We start from the raw sequence: 22,226 nt of genomic DNA on the forward strand, positions 1-22,226 counted from the left end.
AGATAAGGTAGCATTTGTGAACTATCTGACTTTGGTCCCTCATAAGTGACAATAATTTTATTAAACAGTCATTCACTGTTATGCAGAGAGGCCAGATTTTCTGGTTTGCCCAGGACAGAGGGGTTTCCTAGGACTTGGGAGTTTTAGTGCTAGATCTTGTGCCATCCCCAGCCAGCAGGGATATGACATGAGCATGGCACGGTTATGAACTTGAGAGGTAAGTAGGGAAAGCAGAAACACTTCTCTCGCTCTGTCTGAGGCACTGAAAGTCACCTTAGTGGTGCCATATGCATTTTGGTTTTGAATGGGAGGTTGCCAGGAAGAGGAAATGCAAAGAAGGAGAAAAGAAAAACAAAAAGAAAAACTGGGTCCTCACTGACATAGGTGTAGTACCATGAAATAATCCAGAAAGCCCCAGCTTTTGTTTAAATAATGTGTTTGACGCCATAGGCAACTCCGCACAGACTCACCCTTAAGTCAGAAATTGTTTATTTTCTTTTTTTTGACGGGCAGAGTGGATAGTGAGAGAGAGACAGACAGAGAGAAAGGTCTTCCTTTGACGTTGGTTCACCCTCCAATGGCCGCCACGGCCGGCGCACTGCGCTGATCCAAAGGCAGGAGCCAGGTGCTTCTCCTGGTCTCCCATGGGGTGCAGGGCCCAAGCACTTGGGCCATCCTCCACTGCCTTCCCGGGCCATAGCAGAGAGCTGGCCTGGAAGAGGGGCAACTGGGACAGAATCCGGCACCCCAACCAGGACTAGAACCTAGTGTGCCTGCGCCGCTAGGCAGAGGATTAGCCTATTGAGCCACGGCGCCGGCCCAGAAATTGTTTATTTTCAATGAGGAGAAATAATATATTTATTTTTCTTTGAAATATTAGTGTAACAATAGTTAATATCTTGCTAGAATTCTTACGTTGGTTATTGGAGTAAGGGAAAAATCAAAATAACAGAAGTGAGTGTGGCCATCTATAAAACCCTGCACTTCGGTTGGAAGGAAATTATTCTGCTCCACTGCAATGGACATGGACTTTAATTCACTCCAAGTTCAGTGTGAACCAAGGCCCTGAAACAACTATTGAAATAGTTAGGCTGCATTAATGGAATTCTGTGACCTTCCTGAAGGCAGGTACAGAGTCTTACTCATTTTTAAGTGCCTGGCACATGCTGGGCACTTAGCAAATATTTGAGTAGAGATCAAGAAAGTGGTTGTCCCAGGACTCTGCCCTGCCTGGTCAAACCACATAGAATGACTGGAGTGCTTTAGGGAGAGAGGGCAGGATGGAAGAGGGTTCTGGAAGTCCTGAGGAACCAGACATTGTAAGTTGCAGAAGTCACTCAGTGGACAGAGGTGACAGTGCACCAATATCTAAAAGGCAAAAGGAAGAATAGCCTATGACCTTTTAACTTCACATCGCCCTCAGTGAGCAGATACAAGATTTGAGAACTCTACACGAAGGTAGCTATTAGGAAATACAGTATGGACTATGGCTTGTCTTCATAATAAACTGCTGGGCACTAGAAGTGCTCAAAGAGACAGACACTGCATCACATCGGAAGCTTCTGCCAGCAAAGCTGTGTACCCACTTCTTAGTTTTGAGGGCTTCGGGTCTGTGTGGGCATGCACACACGTGTGGCTGTGTGTGTAATCATGGTTCCAGGACAATACGAGTACAACTGTCTCCTTTTCAAGAACCCAATTACAGTGGTTCATGAGCATATGTATTTGGCAAAACTAATGGAAATGTACTCTCAAAATGTGAGTCTTTGGTTGTATGTATAACACATCACAATGAAGATGGTTTTGTACCAATTAATGATAAAAAGGAGGCTGAAATGGGAATTATATGTAAATATGCCTTGAAGGATACAGTGTGAAGGTGATAGTATGTCTTGAAGGATTTAGCCTTCCCTAGAAAGGGTAGGGAAATGTATTTTACTGTGGAATAACAATTCTCTTGTGGAATGGAGAAACCGGCAATTATAATATTCTCAAAGGATCAAAAAACTTTGAAGAGTCAGTTAAAAGCAGCAACACAGTGAAATGTGTGCAGATCATTCAGTGTTACCCAAATGGTTTCTTTACAAGAAGTTTTGTCCTGTTTGGTGCAAGGTGGGAGCACTCAAGGTGTTTTGAGAGTTGGTTTGTGGTAGAGGTCAGTGGAAACCACCCCAGTGTTTTCTGGATCTTTCTGGGACTGCTTATCAACTTGGCCAATTGCTTTCAGTGCCAGTTCATTTATCCAGGGAACTTTGTGAGACCAACTCTGAAGTAGCTTGTTTGGCTAGAGAAAGATTTGTCAGTCTTCGAGAAAGCCAAAGTTGTTTAACTTTCCGGTTACCACCCTGCACAGGTCACTTAGTGTCGGGGCTGGTCTGTGGTGCGAAGGGGACAGCCAGTTAAATAAGGAAGGTGTGTTGGGGTGACCAGGGGTGTGTCACGCCTTCAAGTGAGACCTGCCACTTGCCAGTTGTGTCCCATCGAAAGGTCAAGCCACATTGGCCAGGCCCCCTCTCAGCACTCCAGTGGAGGATGCACAGGAGACAGGTTTAGATAACCCTTGCTTCCATATCCCTCTCCATTTTTTTCTTACTGAAATGCACGAAGAAAACAAACATACTCTGAGGTGCAGAGAAACAGGAACTCTGATACCTGTGAGTGGGAGTGTAAATTGGTATAAGCATGGAGTCCTTGGTAACGTCCATCAAGATACAAGCTGGATAGTCTTGACTTAGAAATGCTGGCTTCTAGGAGTGTAGTCTACAAATAGACAAGTGCATATATGTCGCAGCACTATTTGTAATAACAAAATCATCATTAGGAGACTGTGTAAGATAAGCATAGAAAGTATATGAAGTTCATTGTGCAATGGTAAGGAAATCTCCAGACATATCTAAGTGTGGGAGGTATTCGTAGCACTATTCTCCTGGTATTAGCAAAAAAGAAGAAGATATTGTATTCCCCTGAAAATACATAAATTATCTCTGGAAATATTTGTATTTGTAAATACAGTTCTCATAGGGAATTTGTAACTGATTATAGGGGGAATGACAGGTAGGTGTGAAGTAAGGGTGGGAAAGGGACTTTTACCACCGGTGCCTTGGAACCTTTTGAATGTTTTGAAACCATTCTAGCCTCTTTTGTTTTTCCTTTCCTTTTTTTTTTTTTTTTTTTTTTTTTTGAGGAAGACAGACACATAGTAGAGAGCACTCTTATCCACTGGTTTACTCCCTCAAATATCCAGAATGATCTGGAAAGGATGAGAAGGGAACTGGCCGCCAGAAACCCAATCCAGGTGTCCCACCAGGGTGGCAGGAACACCATTACTAAAGGCAGCACCACTGCTGCCTCCCACTGTCTGCATTTGCAGCAAGCCAGAGTCAGGACTGGAGCGGGGCATCAAACCCAGGCACTCAGATGTGGGATGTGCGTGTCTTAACTACTGGACCAAACACCTGTCCCTCAACCAATTTTTTATGCTTATGTCTGTACTGTTATTAATCCATTAAATCACAAGAAAACATATTTGCTATACAGGGAAGTTAAAATTTAATTTAAACAACTTTAAATCCCCCTACCCTTTTTTGTGACAGTTCCATTTGTTCAGTACCTCCATGCTGTGTCTCCTTTGGAAGACCCCAAACACAGTGATGACACAGGTCTGTCTGCACATTTGACAAAGCTCATGGAAGTGTACTTCATAACTTTTGCATCTTGCAAAACTGGAACTCTGTACCCAATAAAAACCTCTCCATTCTTTCCTCCCCATGACCCCTGGCAACCCTTGTACTTTCTGTCTGTATGAACTTGACCCCTTCAGGGACCTCATGTGAGTGGAAGCACACAGTATTGTCCTTTTGCATCTGGCTTATTTCACTTAGCTTACTGTCTTTTAAGTTTCATCCATGCTATAGCATGTGTCAGAATTTCTTTTCTTTTTAAGTCTGAATAATATTCTGTAGTACATATAGACCTCACTTTGTTTACATTCATCCCACCTCTCGGCATAAACCTGGATGTGCAAATGGAACCTTTTGAATCTCAAATGATGCAAATGTATCACCTATTTTTAAAAACTTATTAAGCCATCATGCGGCAGATCAATAGGCTAATCCTCCGCCTGCGGCGCCGGCACACCGGGTTCTAGTTCCGGTTGGGGCGCTGGATTCTGTCCCGGTTGCCCCTCTTCCAGGCCAGCTCTCTGCTATGGCCCAGGAGTGCAGTGGAGGATGGCCCAAGTGCTTGGGCCCTGCACCCCATGGGAGACCAGGAGAAGCACCTGGCTCCTGCCTTTGGATCAGCGCAGTGCGCCGGCCGTGGCGGCCATTGGAGGGTGAACCAACGTCAAAGGAAGACCTTTCTCTCTGTCTGTCTCTCTCTCACTGTCCACTCTGCCTGTCAAAAAAAAAAAAAAAAAGATTTGTTTGTTTTATTTGAAAGGCAGGGTTACAGAGAGAGAGGGCAACACACGGTGGGGGGGGGGGGGGATCTGCAATCCACTGGGTCACTCCCCAAAAGGCTGCAAGAGCCAGGTCTGGGCCAGACCAGAGCCAGAAGTCAGGAGCTTTTTCCAGGTCACCCACATGGGTGCAGGGGCCCAAGCACTTAGGCCGTCCTCCACTGCTTTCCCAGGCACATTAGCAGAGAACTGGACCTGAAGGGGATCAGCTGAAACTCAAAGTTGCAGACAGAGGCTTAACCCACTGTGCCATAATACTAGCCCCACCAATTAAGTTTTTAAAAATAAACATACAATATTCATACTTCAACTTCCTGAAAGTCTCTCAGCTGCTTTTTAAAAATATTCTGTATTTCTCATTCTAAATATAAAGATATGATAAATCATTGTTGATTTAATTTGGTTTTTACTTATTTTTTTAAAAAACTCCTTAGAATGGAGAGGTTTTTATTGGGTACAGAGTTCCAGTTTTGCAAGATGCAAAAGTTATGAAGTACACTTCCATGAGCTTTGTCAAATATGCAGACAGACCTGTGTCATCACTGTGTTTGGGGTCTTCCAAAGGAGACACAGCATGGAGGTACTGAACAAATGGAACTGTCACAAAAAAGGGTAGGGGGATTTAAAGTTGTTTAAATTAAATTTTAACTTCCCTGTATAGCAAATATGTTTTCTTGTGATTTAATGGATTAATAACAGGGCTTTCCTTGGTGCTCAAGCTTCTTCAAGATTATGCCAGGTGGATCAACACCATCTTTGGCTGCAATCCTGTTGCTTCACTGAGGAGGGAATTCCCTGATGCTGGTTTCATTCCTGGTAGCCGGTAGCCGACGTAAGTCAGCAACTGTCAAACGTCTCCCACCACAACACACACTGCTGTGGCTTTCTAAGGTCCCCTCGTGGGCACACACACTCACGCACCTGACCGTGGGTTGCCTTCCGTGGTGCACAGTTCTTCTTCAGGGGTACACAGACCAGTACAGGCTGGGAAACACCAACCTAAGCAATGGTGGAATTGTGCTTGAATGCAAGTTGCCTTCCTCCAGGCTGCAAGGTGATTTTTAGAGACTATTCCATTTGCAAATATTTGCAAATATTGCCGCTTCTCTTTGCATAAGAAAGAGGAAGGCTTCCCCAGCTCTGGAAGAGGCTGCCCTTAAGACTTGGGCTTAAGACTTGGGCTTCTGCCGTAAGAATTTAAAGGGACTATTTTGACAAGGAAAGGTTTGTCTTTGGGGGACTTCTTTGGCCTATCCATCCTGCAGAGCCAGGGGATAAACTCCTTTCTTGGGGACGAGTATCGCTGTGCTAGATTGACATGGCCTGTTGTAACACAGTCCATGAGTGGGTTACTCAGACAGTTTTATTGGATATTACAGAGCTTCTCCTTTGTCACCTTCTAAAGAAGAGCAGGGAAAATAATAGGAGTGGGGTAATAACCTCTATCTATTTTAATTTATACAAAATTTATACTTTTTGGTACATCAGTGTTTGGATAGTAGTTAATAACATTTTAGGAAGAGTAGCCTGTGCTTTGCCTAACAGCCCATTGTGAATAGAGTTGGATCATTGGGGAAATCGCCAGATGCCAGTGACTTTGAAGTGTAGGTATGTCCTATCATCTCCATTTGGCTGGAAAGGAAACACGTCTAAATAGATGAAGTAATCTGCCCAAGTCCCCACAGGTAGCAGACAACAGCTCCAGCTTAGAACCCAGGCAAGGCCAGCCCCTGCTGTGGGACTTTTTCCCCTTTTCCCCACACTTCGCATTTGCCAAATTTGAGGCAGTGGCATTGACCCTTTTAGAATCAAAAGGCACATTGTGGTTGAAGGACTCTGTTAAACCTTGCGATTTTCCTTCCTTGTTTTCCAGCTGTTCTCTCTCCCCAGGGCAACTTCTGTCTGTGTGTCCCTGCTTCCCAAGAGTTTGTGTCTTCCCAGGCTAAGGGTCTGGAGTAAACTCCCGTCTCGTTCTGGTCCTGCAGGATGTGCAGCTGGGGACTGCGTTGTCAGGGTCCCTGGCCTTGCGTGAGCTGCTTTTTCAGCCTCTTGACTTTAGTGTGCAAAGGATTAAGGAGGGAGTCCCAGAATTTAGTTCCTCCAAACTAGGATTCATCTAGGCTGCTGGCTGCTACCAAAGAGCCAGGACCTCAGAAACTCCTTTGCTAAAGGAAATCTACAACCATTTTCTCCATTTTCCCTTTTCTCTGAAGATTTCAAGAGTGTTTGTGGCAGGAGCAGAGGAACACAGTAATTTTGATTGTGATGAAGATGAGAACAGGGGCGTGGATCAGGATGGTGACCAAAGCCTCAGGCAGGAATAGCCTCATGGAAGTGATCTGAGATGAACACAGCATCTGAACTGGGCAGCTTACTTGTTGCTGGCAGGTAGCCTATAGTTTTATCTACGACTGCTCTGCAATCAGAATTGAGCTGGGATAGTCAAGCTTGTTATCAGAATGAAGGGAATTTGGTTTTCTGGCCTTTAGCATTTTGCAGGAGCCCAAGAATCGACTTGTTGTTTGTAAATATATTTTGTCTCTTAAAAGAAGATTCTAATCCAGATAGGTAAGTCCTTGGAAAGTCCCTGCAAATGGAATCTGAGGTGGTCTTTCATTTTTATTGAATAGTCGCTGTTATGTTTTATTCTGCAGGATGAGAAACCAAGATGTTATTATTCAACTTTTGAGAATTAGTAAGCCATGAACTTTAGGACCTCCCAATTGCACATTTAGTTTTACTTCTTAAAATTGGATTCCGTCTTTGAATTATTTTCTTGATCTTTTTTTTTTAACCCTCTCAGTTTAAATCTGCGTTTTGACAAATTCTAGAAATCCAGTCAAACTTTATCACCTCCATTTAGAACTGATCGATAGCAACTGGTGAGCAGGTTAATTATAATCGCAGAATAAACGCTGAAGTCTCAAAGTTCACCACTTTTGCAATGTTTCCAAACCCCTCGGGGACCATGCCAAGAGACACTCATTGACCCATTCCAAGCAGGTGTGGGAGTTTGAAGGAGGGGGCAGACAATCAGATCTGATTCAAGACAACTCAATTTGGTTTCTTATCTGTAGCTTTTCCTATCTTATGATGTCTGTCATTTCAGATAAAAAAAGTTCATCAATTGAGCTGGGAAATGGCAAATTACATTTTTGTCTGATAAAAGTGTTCTAGTTGTTGTTTTATCAGATTGGGTTGAAATTGCATGTGTCTCTGTCAAGGTCTGCAATGAGCTTTTCAGATATTTTATCAGGTATTAGGAGGGGGAGACCTTTTTTTCTTTCTTTCTTCATGGTAGGAAAGAATGACCTGACTTCCAAGATCATAAATCAAACCAGGTAAAGAGAGGCAATAATACAAGTTACCCCTCAAAATTGAGTAGGCGGGGAAGAACAAACAACAAATAAAACCTTTCTCCAGCATATAGGGAGAACTTAACTTGACCCTAAATAAAGAATGTGCTTCCCACGAGTACATAGTTAGTAGGAAAATACTGCTTATTTGCAAAACGAAAATATTTTCTAGGCTAAAATGGTTTCAGAAAAATGATTCCCCCAAACGGAATCAATAAAACTTTAATTATTCTTCTTTTATTAAACTTGATGTATATTTAATGTGGAAAAATGAAACACCCAGACAGATGAATGTGCAAATTAATTGGTAATCTTACCACCCAAAGATAACCACTGTTAGGCATTAATCCTGACTTTTTAGTTACTATGCATATACAAGAATGCGTATATCTATATTTTTAAATAGTCATAAAAGTTACTGTTTAAAACCACTTCAGCACTAAAGAGTTTCTGTAAGATTAGTGGCCCAGACTGGCTCCCTCAGGACTGATCCCTTAAAGAGAGCAAAAGTGGAAAACAGACCAAAAGAACTATCAGTAAGGGATAGCCCATCAAATGGGAGAGCTGTAGGTAAAAACACGTGTGTTGTGCAGAAGGGACAGCAGGTTTGAAGTGGGAATGTATCTGTGACTTTTAAGTGGGTGCCTATGGCCCATCGCAGGCTGCTGACTGGTGAGGCTCAGCTCGCTGCTCCTAGGAAGGGGGACCCAGGAACCCAGCAGCCACAGGGAAATGAAAACACATCAGTCTGACGCTGAGGAACCCGGGGTCTTGTCCCATGCCCTCCTTTTCCTGCTGGATGACTTTGGGAGACTCACTGTATCTGCTTTGTAAGGTAAAGAGATCAGATCAAGTGCATGCATAGTGAGTAGGGCTATTCCGGTGTCCTAAGGGGATTTTAAAATCCAGGGATTTCGGGCCTCCCCTGTGAGAATTATTCGAGTTTAACACTGGTAGGGCTGCACATTAACATTTAGCCTACATGGGCTTGCCTGCACAGCATACTCGCTGTGTGAAGTGGACACAGGAGGCAGGTGGCCAGGGAAACCTATGGTCACTTGCCTCAGTTTAAGCAACAATACCTGTGAATCTTGGTTTGGGTGGACTTTGCTTTTTCTTATACATAACAGAATACCTAACCACTAACATGCAAAACAAACTTTGAGAAACCATGGGCCAGTGACCTCAGAGTGGTCTCAGCTTATTGTGCCTTTGGTTTATTAATAAACTCATTGAGTGTCTGAGGTTCTAGGAAGCAGAGGAGACTCACAGAGGATAGAGTGTGACAGATGCACATAGCAGACACATTTCTTTGCTTCATCGGTCATCCAGTTGAGTTGTTTCTCTCCTGCTCCTTGTGAGCTGGGTGCTTGGTTTTGGAGATATGAAATATCCAAGATGGTCTCTGAATGCCAGTAGCTTACAGTCTGATAGTAAGAAATAAAAAGTGCACATGCCATGTCAGGGCAGGGAATGAAGAGCTATGGTGGGGTATACCTGTCTTCCCTGAGAGCCCTGAGGATGTCAAAACTGGCCTTGGTGCAGAAAGTCGAGCAGGCTTGCTGGAGAAGGGACAACTCTGCTGAGTCCCGAGGGATGACGAAGAGTTTGCTGTGTGCAGAAGGGACAGCTCTTTTGCAGCCTAGGGTAGGGTACACACGGCTGGAAAGCAAGAGAATGCACGAGAAGAGTTCACACTTAGCCTGGGGGTAGAAAACTTGAGCAGGATTTGAGTAGACTTAGGATCCATGTCTTTGGTTATAGGAATTGTATAGAAAGGCTTACAATGATGGCTCGTGGTTTTGTTTTTGCCTCCCTCACGCAGGGCAGTGATTGACTTCCTGTCCCATACCGCATCCATTCAGAGGAGGACTCTGCTTCACGTGCAGCTGCACACTGCCAGCATATTTTGGGAGCGTTCCTTGTGTGTACTCTAGCAGTAGGGCAGACAGCTGTGTGGTTTGTGTACAGACTGAGGCGGGGGAGGGGAAATGCAGGTCACTCCTAGTCCCCAAACCTGGATCCCTGCTACCAGGAGGGAGAGGAATGAGGTGTGTCTGACCCAGGACCAACAGCCTTTTATAACTCCACCCTCTTTCCCCGTTCTTTGTTTGTAGGGGTGGTGGGTGGCAGGAGTGGCCTTGAAACAGGAACAGAGATGATCACGGGAGAGAATACTTGAATGTGAGTGTGCATTACTAGGCCCTGCAGGATGGGCTTATCAGCATACTTACCTCCGGGAGGCTTGGAAGTCAGGATGAAGGGCTCTGAGTAACCCCTCTTATTTTGACCTCTCTCTCTCCCTCTCCTCTCTGATCCATCGCTTTTCAAGTTCAATTCTTGCCTTTTAAACCAGTTTTTAAATATGGAAATCTAAGCGTATGCAAAATTAGAGAATAGAATACCTAGCTTCCTAGCTCAACAATACCAACCCATGGCCAGCTGTTTCGTTCTTACCTCTACTCTCTTTCCCCTGAACCTGCCATTTTTAAGCCAGTTCCAGATAGCATGTCCTATCATCTGGAAGCACTTGTGTATGTCTCTGTAAGACATATAAGGTATCTTTTTAAAAATAGAGCTCCAGTTCCAAATTGTCACCTCGAAGAAAACTCACTGTCACTGTTAGTGTCCTGATGTGTCCACTGAGTGTCCACATTTCCCTGTTTCTCTCATTTTCCATCACCATTTGTTCTAATCAGAATCTAAATAAATAAGGTGCATATGTTGCCTCTGTTGACATCTCAAGTTTCTTCTGTGGGTTCTCCCTTCCCCCTCTTTCTTGTGCTTGCAATGTGTTTGCTCAGGAAAGGAGGCTTTTCTTGTAGAAATTCTGCAGGCTGCACTCTGCTGACTGCCGTTCTGCAGGACACTTAGCAGGTTCCTCCCACCACTGCTTTTCAGATGCATCTGAGACTGGAAAGATAGACTCGATCCACTCAGGTGGGAGCTGGGAGCTTTAGGGGTTGCACATGATAATGTTCTGACACTGTCATTCCTCCTTTATTAGCTGGAACTCTTCTACAATACTAAATACATTTTTAGCTTATCAAATATTTGATTACCCTGAGGAAAAGTTTGTATAAGAAAGGCAGGGTAAATGCAGGCTGCTTTCACTTCACTTTTCAGTGTTCTAAATAACAAATGAGTTCTCCAACATCCTTCAAAGATGACCAGTGAAATACATTTTTTTAGTGTCATTAAAAACTCCTGGGTTTAAACAGATGAGTTATAGGATGTGTTTTTGTCCCTGTATTCCAACTGATGCTCATGTGGGAACATGTTCAAATCGTTTGACAAAATGTTAGCTTAATAGTTTCCTGCTTTTTGTACTACAAAATGTTCCAAGCCCTTCTTATGCATTTTCTTCTCTCAGACCTGAATTTGGCCATTTCCCCCAAGAAACTCTGGCTCCTTTTCATGAGGAATGGTATTTGGAGCTCGCTCTTGGCGCTTGCTGTCCTAGTTGTGCTTATTACCATCGGGTTAGTCATTCAGCAGAGCTAGGAAATACTTCACCCGCCCGCCCACCCCAAAGATAAGATAAAATATATCATGTGCTCATACCAGTGCTTCCAATTCAAATTTAGGACTAAAGAGATTTTCATTTCACTTTGTGCTTATTTTTTAAATTGTAGTAAAATATACAGAACATAAAAACTGCCATCTTAAATATTTTTAAGTGTAAAGTTCAGTGGCATTAAGCACATCCACATTGTTGTGAAAGCATCGCCAGCGTTTATCTCCAGAACTTTTTCATCTTTTCCAGCTGAAAGTCTGCATCCATTAAACAATAAATCTCTGTCCCCAGCCCCAGGCAACCACTATTCCACATTCTGACTCTAAGTCGACTGCTCTAGGTACCTCATATGAATGAGATCATACGGCATTTGTCCTTTTGTGTCTGGCTTCTCTCACTTAGCATAATGTCCTCAGGATTCATCCATGTTATGGTGTGTGTCAGCGTTTCCTTCCCTTTTAAGAGTGAGTCATATTCTGCTGTATGCATAGACCACTTTTTAATCCATCCACCCATCATCTTTCTGTGGACTCTTGGGTTGCTTCTGCCCTTTGACTATTACAAGTGATGCTCCATTTTCACATGGGTATATAAGTACCTATTTGTGTTCCTGTTTTTAATTTTTTAAATATATACCTAGAAGTAGCATTACTAAATCATATGATAATTCTATGTGGTTTTCAGGAACCACTAAACTGGTTTCCATAATGACTGTATCATTTTACATCCTTCATGACACCTTTACATCTTTTTTTTTTTTTTAAGATTTATTTATTTATTTCAAAGTCAGAGCTGCAGAGAGAAAGGAAGAGAAATCTTCCTTTTGCTGGTTCATTCCCCAAACGGCCACATGGCCAGAGCTGGATCAGGCCAAAGCCAGGAGCCAGAAGTTTCACTCAGGTTTCCCACATGGCCATCTTCATGTGAACCACCTGAACCATCCTCAGCTGCTTTCCTAGGTGCATTAGCAGGGAGCTGGATTGGAAACAGAGCAGCCGGGACATGAACCAGCACCCATATGGGATGCCGGCACTGCAGGCAGCAGCTTAACCCACTGTGCCACAGCGCTGGCCCTGCCAGCCTTATATCTATAAGTCTTTTCATCCACACCCCAAATCCCATTTTTTTTTTTTATTTGACAGGTAGAGTTACAGTGAGAGAGAGAGAGAGAGACAGAGAGAAAGGTCTCCCTTCTGTTGGTTCACTCCCCAAATGGCTGCCACGGCCGGCGCTGCACTGATAGGAAGCCAGGAGCCAGGTGCTTCCTCCTGGTCTTCCACACGGGTACAAGGGCCCAAGCACCTGGGCCATCCTCCACTGCTCTCCAGGGCCACAGCAGAGAGCTGGACTGGAAGAGGAGCAGCCGGGACTAGAACCCAGCGGCCATATGGGATGCCAGCACTGCTGGCGGAGGATTAACCAAGTAAGCCAGGGCACCGGCCCCCTCTCCAAATCCCATTTTTAACTCCAACCCCATTTCTCATTTCCTCTATGCCATGGTGTTCATAGAGTCTCAGAGCAATAAAACCAACACTTTCACCAATAATACGGTTACTGAAACCTGTTTTGTGCACCTGTTTTCTAGTTCCTGGCTTTGGGCTCCTGTTCAGCTACATGAGCTGGGGTGCACCTGCCTGGATTCCACTGGGCATCTTGGACATCACCACCTGCAACTTGTAGCTGTCCCCACCTCCCCACCAGTCTGGTTTCCCCTTTGGCTTAGCAAGGTTGGCAGAGCTGGAGCTAAAGTTGGATGGAGGGCCTTGGAAGTCATGTAGAGAGCTTCGGGACTTTGTGAATTGAGGGCAAGTGTGATTGAGGCAGTAAATTGGGAATATGTATACACAGAAGGATGTGTGTATATGCTTGTATCAGATGGATTACTGGCATGGAGGCTGAAGGCAGGGAGGTCAGAGAGGAGGTGGTCAGAGGCTTAATCTAGTCCTGAGAATGAGTGAATGATGGCAGAAGATACGGAAGGAAAGGCAAGGGGAAAGCATCAGGTCAAATTGGGAAAGGGAAGCCACGGGGAAAGTCAGTGATTATTATTTTCTCAAGCCTCTGGGACTCCATTGTGAAGAGAGCTGTAGGAGAGTGAATGTAAGATATCGTTCCTGTACCTCTTACCCCCAGTGCACATAGGCAGTGGATCATCCTCATGTCACTGCCCTGCCCAGACATGGTGTCTAACAAATAAATTCTGGGCTGCCCTTCCATGCTGTCCTGGAAAGAGTCATTGCTTGTATTGTCAGCCTTCCTGCTTACCTGATGCACTCCCTGTGTGGTGAGGGTGGAGGTGAGGAAGGGGGCAGCATTGTAAGGAACTAGCCAAGAATTCTGCATCTGAGGTTCCTCATCATTGACCTAGCATGTGGCCCAGGCCAGTGTCACCTCTTACTGCCCCATCAGGGGTTCAGACCTACTTTTCTTATCAGTAGTTTAATTTGCTATGTTGAAAAAATCTGAAGGAACTTTTGTATAGGGAGTTGAATAGATTTTGGGTGGGTTGTGGAAGTTACAGAAGAATTTCTCATCCATCTGTTGCCCAAGGCCTGGGGAATGGATTCTTCACTTGTCCCTTCAGGCCTGGCAGCTTCCTGGACTGATGGGATAGGCTGGGAAGTCAGTGGCACTTGTAGGAAGGGCAAAGTGCAAGAACTGGTAACTGCCTTCGATTGGTTGGCTGTTGGGAGGAAGGCAGATTCGGTCACATTTCTGGAGAGTCCCTTGGATTTTACTACTTGGGCTCCCATGAGTCTTGGGCTTTGTGGGGAAGGCCAAGATAAGTGGAACTTCTGAGCCTGGCTCCTGTCTCGGAGGTCAGCCTTGCTGCTGTCTGTCACGGTGGCCAGGCACATAGAAATAGAGTCCTGGCTCACAGGACGTGCTGGATGATGGGAGCACCACGACAAAGCATCTGGTACCTGGTGCTTTCCTAGTAATCCCACAGTGCCTTTTTATGCAGGCACTTTTTATCTCTTGTTCTCTCTCACATGACTAAGGAAGAACTGGAAGCAAAAAGAAAGAATCAGAGAATACAAGTTCCCATTGCCTCTCAGTAGCCAAGAGGCAGGGTGAAGGTGGACCTTGTGAGTGCGTGAAACTGGAGATTGGGTCTCTCATCTAAACCTCAGGGCGGCCTCATCTCTGTGGCCAGCTTCTGCCATGTTTCCAGGCAGAATTCCTGAGAATCAGACCTTATGGTGCTATCCTTTTATATGGATTATCGATCCACCAGACTAGAAGTGTTTCTAGGGCAAGAATTACACCCTGTTTTATTTTAGGGTCTGTAATATGGTCACCTGGTAAATACCAGATCCATGGTCATTAACAGAAAAGGATGTAGTCTGGAATTCATCCTCATGTCAGTGATCCCTTTGGCTCCCATATTCACACCTGCATGAATAGCCCTACTGAGACATCCTCTCCTCCAGGGAGGAGAGGAGCCGTCCTTGAAAAAGGGACCCAGGAGGCAGAAGTCCAAGGATGAGCCTGTCCTGATCCAGGATCAGCTGGACAGGCAGAGGGACCCTGAGAGAGCTGGGGGGAGACAGAGGAGCTCCAAGAATTGACCGATGCATAGAGGGTCGATGCATAGAGGGTCAGGAGGCAAGAGACGGACCTAGAGAGCTCCCATGGTATGTTCTCCAAGGTTGCAGTGGGGAGAAGGGCACCTGGAAGTTGGATCTACCCTCAGCATGTGGTGGTCTGAGGCATGGGGGAGGGATGTGCAGGTGGAAACATCCAGGAGGCAGATGCGGTCACGGCAGGAGTCTGAGGGTCCCCACTGCCTCTGTGTGAAGCCTTGAGAACAAGGCAGAGCCCCCAGGACGGCGAGGAGGTGCCAAGAGGGCCAAGGAGGAGCTCAGCTCAGCAGAGCTGGCCTCTACAGCAGTCCAGGCGTTTGGGGCAGCACAGGCAGCAGCCCTGCGAAAGCAAGCTGGGGGGGACATGGCTGAGTACATGGCTTCCTGACAGCCACTGAGCACATTGCTTGGTTCCCTGGTGCCCCCTTGCTCTTCCCATGGTGCTCTGGGCCCACTGTCTCCCTGCAGACTCTGGAGCCTTCTCTCATCATGTTTGTCCTTTGCCGTGGGTGGGGACCTCCACCCACTGTTTTCCCTCCTCCTGACTGGAGAAGATGTCCGGGATCCTTCACAGAGAGCTTTGGGGGGCCTCAGGGAGAGCTTTGTGTATACCCCTGAAACTGCCTCTCAACCTCATCATAACAAACCAGCTCAGGAACTCCAGGATTCCCTGCAGGAACAAACTCTCCCATCAGACTCTGTTTAAAGCGTGTAAGTGCCTGTTGACTTTGGAGGAGAGTCTCTCCCTGCCCGAAGTGCTTCGCAGAAGTGACGAGACACTTTCCTGCGGGGAATGTTGATATTAGGTTTCCTGCCCTGTGTAAACACATCTCTAGGAATGGCATTAATAATGGGGACCCGTTCCCCAGGACAGAGCAGAGGGGCAGTGGGGAGAGATGGAAGAAGAGGGCGAGATCTGCCGGGAAGGGGAGAGCGGGCCACACGGACCACATAACCAGCTGTTCATGGGGAACAGAGTCCATTAGCCAGACTTGTTTTCTTTGCTTTTGAGAACTTTTGCTTATATTTCTTATTAGGAACTCCAACTTTTTACTCATTGGCTGATGATAAAGGAGTGGCAGTAGAATCTTGTGGCTAAGGAAGCTGAACTGGAGTCAGACGTGGTTTAAAATTCTAGCCTTACCCCTTATAATGTCCCCAATTTTCACGAGTATAAAGTTGAATAGAAGTTACTTCATGGAAATAATGTTCATAAAGCATAATACTTAGCATACAGTCTATCTGTAAGCATTACCTATTAAAAATGCTAGCTATTATCATTAAATGAGATATTACTTAAAACAGGAGGTTTTTTGCTTCTACTAACAAAGGTGCACAGAAGGATGCCAAATTGAATCGAGGGATTTGGATTACTTGAAATTTGCCTTTTTTTCTGTTTCAATCTATAGTTGAGGGTATGGGCCCCTATTCAATTTATTGCCTATAGTTCTTTCTACATGAGCGCACACGTTTATGCAGGCAGAAGTTAGTTGGAATTATAGTTGCCTGAAGAGTGATTTTTTTTTTTAATAAAGGTTCTAGAATATTATAAAGCTCCTTCTAAGGGAGTTGGGACCATTTGCTTCCAATGAGATTTGAACCAAAAGAAAAAAGGCAGAAGCTACTTGGGTTGAACTCAAGAGGAAAAAGGACTGTGTGGTTGGGCCGTGGAGGGATTGTGTGTTCTGAGCAAGCCCTCGCTGTGCTGGTCCCGGGAATCTCTGAGATTAAGTGGGATCGCTGTCCACTTCGAGTTCTTTCAGTAGACTCTTCCCTAGGGTAGGAACCCAGCAGCCCTGGTGAACATTTTGACCATACTAAATGGTGTTTCCTGAAGCAGGGGGCTAGCCTGCCAGCTTGTGAATTTCTGCCCAGAAATGCATCAGACCCACACTGGCTGGTGCATTCCGAGTGGCTCTGGAGAAGATATCAGGGTGAGGAGGAGCTACTTATTTTTAAGGATTTAATCCAATCCAGTTTTTATTCTATACTCCAGATGGTTCTGTCATAAGAACATTGTATCCAGTAATTTGCTGTTAGTCTTAAATAATACATTGCAGCATTACTTTTAATCTCTGTTCTAGAGTAAATTTAAAAACTCAAACGGCAATTTTCATAATTAATATAAAAACTTAAAAAGGACACTGTAACAAGCTGTTTCATAACTTAAGTATTTTCCACTTTTTAAAATACTTTGGAAACTGAAGCTTGAATCTGCTTCTCTATTCCTTTATCGACCCTCTAGTTAGTATTGGGCAGCTGCAAGAATGCTCAGCTTTAGACATTCATTTGTTTTCTTCAATGGGTTCCTTAAAAACCTGAGAAAGAATTCAACGGAAAAAGATGACATGTCATGTATTTTTTCAAATAAAAAAGGAAAACTAAGTGAGTAAATTTTTGGCATACTAACAGTGTTCCTTTGATGTAGGATGTTGAATTAGATTGTGATCACAATCTAATTTAAACTTCTGCATCAGAAACTAACTTCTCATAACTTCTGTAAAATAATTGTAGAGAATATTAAATGTAACACATTGGGAAGAGCCTTCTAAGATAATATACAGTGGACAAGAATGTAAATCCTACAACTCCTGTTTTCATGTACATTGAAAGCACATAATTCTCTCATAACAGACAAAGTCTGTAACATTCTGTTATGAAAAACACAACCATGCTAGCTACACTACACAAACCATAATCCCACACCTGTGAAACAAAAATAGAATTAGTGGTACATTATTACCTTATACAAATTTAACCAATGTGGCAACCGTGTCAACAGAATGAAAACATTTTCAGGACCTAAGTGCAAACTGTACATCTTAAAAGCAAGCAAAAATGCAAGACCAATCCATGCATCATGTATTCAGCTGAACAGTTGGGTGAGAACATCAATGCAATAAATGAGGTGACAAAGGCACATCCCTAGACAAGAGAGGGAATGGAAATGCGCCTACGGGGAGCTGGAAGAGCACAGAAGTACTGCATGATCCCAGCCCGTGAGGAGGGAGCAGTTTCAGACACATGGTGTACAGGATTTCGTGTGATCCACTTTTCCAAAAGCGTCTTCACAGTTTCATCTTTGTCTCTGTTTTCCTGGCTCTCGTTCTACACTTTGGCTCCTTCCACGATCGTGTTTGTCCAGCTGGTCCTAGTGTCACTGTGATCTCGTGTGTGGAGCCGTTCTTTGCTTCTGCTGTGCTTTCTAGATTTTTCTTTGTTGGGGCTGTGCTCTCGTTTCTTTGATTTTTTTTTTCTTCAACTCTGCCAGTTCTCCCTTGACTTCCACTTCTACTTCATTTATTTGATTTTTCTCTACTTTCATTTTTGTGTTTACTTGATTTTTCTTTGCCCCTGCTTCTACTCCATCTCCCTGCATTTCTACTCCTACTCCTGTTTCCTTTCCATGCTTCTCCTTCTATTATGTTTCCTTCTCTTTCTTGGAATCTTCTTTTTCATCTGATGCTGCCTATCTTCTTTGTCTTTGTTTTTCTTCTCTTCTACTGCACCCACAGCTAGTTCATTCCTGGGACAATTCTCTCCTGTTAAAAAATATTTTATTTATTATTTGTCTGAGAGCTAGAGTTATAGACAGGGAGAGAGAGACAGAGAGAGAGGTCTTCATCTGCTGGTTCACTCCCCAAATGGCTGCAACAGCTGGAGCTGGGCCGATCTGGAGCCAGGAGCCAGGAGCTTCTTCCTGGTCTCCCATGCAGGTGCAGAGAATCAAGCACTTGGGCCATCTTCCACTGCTTTTCTGAGCCATAGCAGAGAGCTGGATTGGAAGAGGAGCAGCTAGGAAGCAAGCCAGCACCCATGTTTGTTGCTGGCGCTTCAGGCCAGGGCATTAACCTGCTGCGCCACAGCGCTGGCCCTGGACCGTTCCCTCTCCTTTTCTTGATTAGTCCCCGTTTGCTTATCATAGTCTCAGCCTCATTTTCTGCCTTTCTCATTTTCTTCCTCTCTTTCCCAATTCCCGTCCCTTCTATCTTCTTTACAATCACAACTTCCACTGCAGCGTCTACCTCCTGCAATGCCTGTGTTCTAATCTCCGGGCAACAGGTCGTCTTTATCGTTCTCCCTTTCTTCAGCTTCATGCTCCAGTCGTTGCTGTTACTTCTTTCTCACCTGTATCAAAACTAGAAGACCCAAGGCCCTCCCAGTGATGACTTCTACTTCTTGGTCTTGGGAGCCTCCTGGATCTCATTGATCTCCCTGGAGACCCTGAAAGCCTTGCATTCGACGTGTCTAACTCCTCAGCCCCTTCCTTCCCATCTTTCTTGATTTTTCTAGGTCAAGTTTTAAACTGTTGATCAATATTCTTCTGAGCTGGAACTGAAATTCTTGGAAGCAAGATAGAAAGCCAATCCAGTTTAGTAGAAAGATCACAGCATTTCACCAGTGGTCAATTCACAGCCTCCACCTGCCTTCGCACGTAGGTTTTCATCACCAGCCAGGAAGGATTCAACCAATGCCATGGATCTGTCGGTGGCTGTGGCTGTGAATACCTCACATACATAAATCCAAGGGCTCTGATATATGGAGAGCCTGTGTGTGTTACAAGACCTGTCACTTGCTCGTGAATTGAGTTCAGAGTAAGTTGTATAGCAGACAAAACGCTGTACAGACAATTCCTCCTGTCCCAACATCTCAGACCCCTCCACACAGCCCTGTCTGGCCCACTGTTTTCCTGCTTCCTCTGTCCCATGCTTCACCATGGGTGTCCTCCACCTGTGCCCTTGGGCTGCTCCAAGCCTCGCTGGAACACTGAGTCAGTCCTACAAAATCCGCCCCCCCCCCCCCCTCATGGTAGCTCTTGAGCTCGTGGAGCTGAGCTTCAGAGTAAGGGGACGACAGGATGCTGGTCAGGACCATGGGGTTGAGGCTCATCATCTCCTCATTGCCCGACAGTGGCAGCACATGGCCCCGCTTGCCTGAGACTGAGGATTGATGGCGCCTCCGCTGCTGCTGCCGCTGCCGCTGGGCTGCGGCCATGGCCGCCTGGTGCTGCGACTCTGAAACATATTTTCTAATAACTCAGGATATACTTCCTGGGTGTTTCTGCCACTGACTGGCTCTATGGGCTGGGAACAAGATCCAAGCTTCTTTGTGCCTCCGTCTTCACAAAGGAGTGATGTGGCCTTGGTGTCCATCCTGGAGGAGCCCTATGGAGCCTTCAATTCCTTTGTAAGAATGAGTGAAGTGGACCCATACCTCCTAGGTCTGCGGGCCCCTCTAGCTTTGATGAGCTCTCTGAGGGCTTGTAGGGGGATAGTGTAAGGATTCTACCAAAAATGGGAATCGAATGTGAAAAACAGGAAGACGTGAAGGATGCTTGCTTGTGCTGTGACTGTCAGGGGTTGGGGGCTTGGTCTGGCCCCCTATAAGGGAAAGGTGTCAAGAGTGGTAGTGGTATCAAGCCTGGCAGTGCTTATTCTGTGCCCTACTCGCCTCTAGCACTGTGCCTATTCCCAGTGAGTGTCCTGCAGACAGGGTGGCAGTGTGCATCGTCGGACAGAGAAACCAAGGTTGCAGGGATGTGCTGAAGGCCGCAGGGCCGCGGCTGGTGGGACCCAGGTCAGCAGACCCCCTGGGCACGTGTCGCTCTGTTCCTGCCTGTGTCAGCTGCACTGGGTGAACGGCCTCCCGTTTCTGGGAGATGTGGCCAGTGGTGTTCCCGAACAGCTTGCTCCAGGCTGCACCCGTTTCTGGGAGATGTGGCCAGTGGTGTTCCCGAACAGCTTGCTCCAGGCTGCTCGGCTTGAGTGATCCTCCTTCCCTCTAGATCCTGAAACCACAGGATTTTTGTGGGTTATTTTGGGGGGGGGGGTGTCCTGTCTTGTCTTTTCTTGTCCTTTTCTCTCCTTTCCATTTCTTTCTTCTCCGCCCCTCCCCCCCTTCTTACTTTTCTTTCTCTTTGCTTTCCTTATCTCCAATCTTCTCTCTCTTGGTCACTAAGAAAGTTGTACTACAGCCACCACTCCCTCTGAGTTTTTTCTAGAAGAGTGCGTCTACAAAAATGTTGCCTCAAGACATCTCCCTGGGGCCAGCGCTGTGGTACAGTAGGTTAATCCTCCTCCTGCAGTGCCAGCATTCCATATGGGCGCCGGTTCTAGTCCCGGCTGCTCTTCTTCTGATCCAGCTCTCTGCTATGGCCTGGGAAAGCAGTGGAAGATGGTCCAAGTGCTTGGGCCCCTGCACCCACATGGAAGAAGTGGAAGAAGCTCCTGGCTCCTGGCTTTGGATCGGCCCAGCTCTGGCCATTGTGGCCATTTGAGGATTGAACCAGCAAGATGGAAGGCCTTTCTCTCTGTCTCCCTCTGTGACTCTGCCTCTCAAATAAATAAATATATCTTACAAAAAACAGAAACAAAAACAAAACAAACCCAAAAATAAAGCACCAATTACATCTCTGGTGAAGTTAGGAGATAGCTCATACCCCAGCTGTAGATATACGACAAATATAGTAGAAATTCTGACATCATTGAGCAAAAGACTGAAAGCTGGTCCATACCTCTTAATCTCCAGCTGGGCATAAATATCTTGGTTAATAAAATAAATGAGATGGGAAAAGAGGGGGTAATTTTTTTGTTATTTGCAGATCAAAGAATGATCAACATCACTAAGTAAATGTGAGAATACTTCAAAAGCTCATGGAAAATGGAATTAAAGGATAAATTTATTCCTGCATGATGGCCCAGTGGACTGGGCTGCTACCTGTGATGCCAGCATCCCATGTTAGAGTGCTTGTTTGAGTCCTGGCGATTCAGCTCCCTGCTGATGTGCCTAGGAAAACAGCAGAGGATGGGACTTGGGCCACTGTCACCCATATAGGAGACCCTGATGGAGCTCCAGGCTCCTGGCTTTGGCCTGGTCTATCCCTGGCTATTGCAGCCATTTGGGTGGTAAACAAGTGGATGGAAGATCTCTAACTCTGTCTCTATGTCATTCTGCCTTTTAAATAAATCTCTAAAAAGTCAGGGGTAATTTTTCTTAAAGATAAATTTACTTGGTACAAATATGTTTTGAAATGTGTGCGTATGAAGGGTTCCTAGGGAATCTATGTTATGGGAAAACTACGCAAGCTCTCTGTGGACACTGCTGTACTCTCCTGATAGGCATTAGGAAAACATGGCCAAGTGGGGGAAGGCACTGTACTCTCGGCCTGGAAAGCGCAGCAGAATTCTGTATTCAAAACTCCCTCAAACAAATCTGCAATTTTAATGCAATCCCAGGAATCGTCCCAAAAAAGTGCTGTAAATTCAACTTGTCAAACTGATTATAGAATTTATATGGAAGAGTTATTG

The 22,226-nt window shown here is 45.2% G+C and overlaps 1 protein-coding gene and 1 pseudogene across 2 annotated transcripts in view; one reads left to right on the plus strand and one right to left on the minus strand.

Annotated features, from left to right (window-relative positions):
* Positions 1 to 22,226, plus strand: part of GATA4 (GATA binding protein 4) — a 77,752-nt gene that overhangs the window by 31,526 nt on the left and 24,000 nt on the right. The window lies entirely within an intron of this gene.
* Positions 17,996 to 20,427, minus strand: LOC133775448 (pre-mRNA-splicing factor 38B-like; annotated as a pseudogene).

The sequence above is a fragment of the Lepus europaeus genome, chromosome 16, assembly GCF_033115175.1.
Source record: "Lepus europaeus isolate LE1 chromosome 16, mLepTim1.pri, whole genome shotgun sequence".
NCBI lineage: Eukaryota > Metazoa > Chordata > Mammalia > Lagomorpha > Leporidae > Lepus > Lepus europaeus.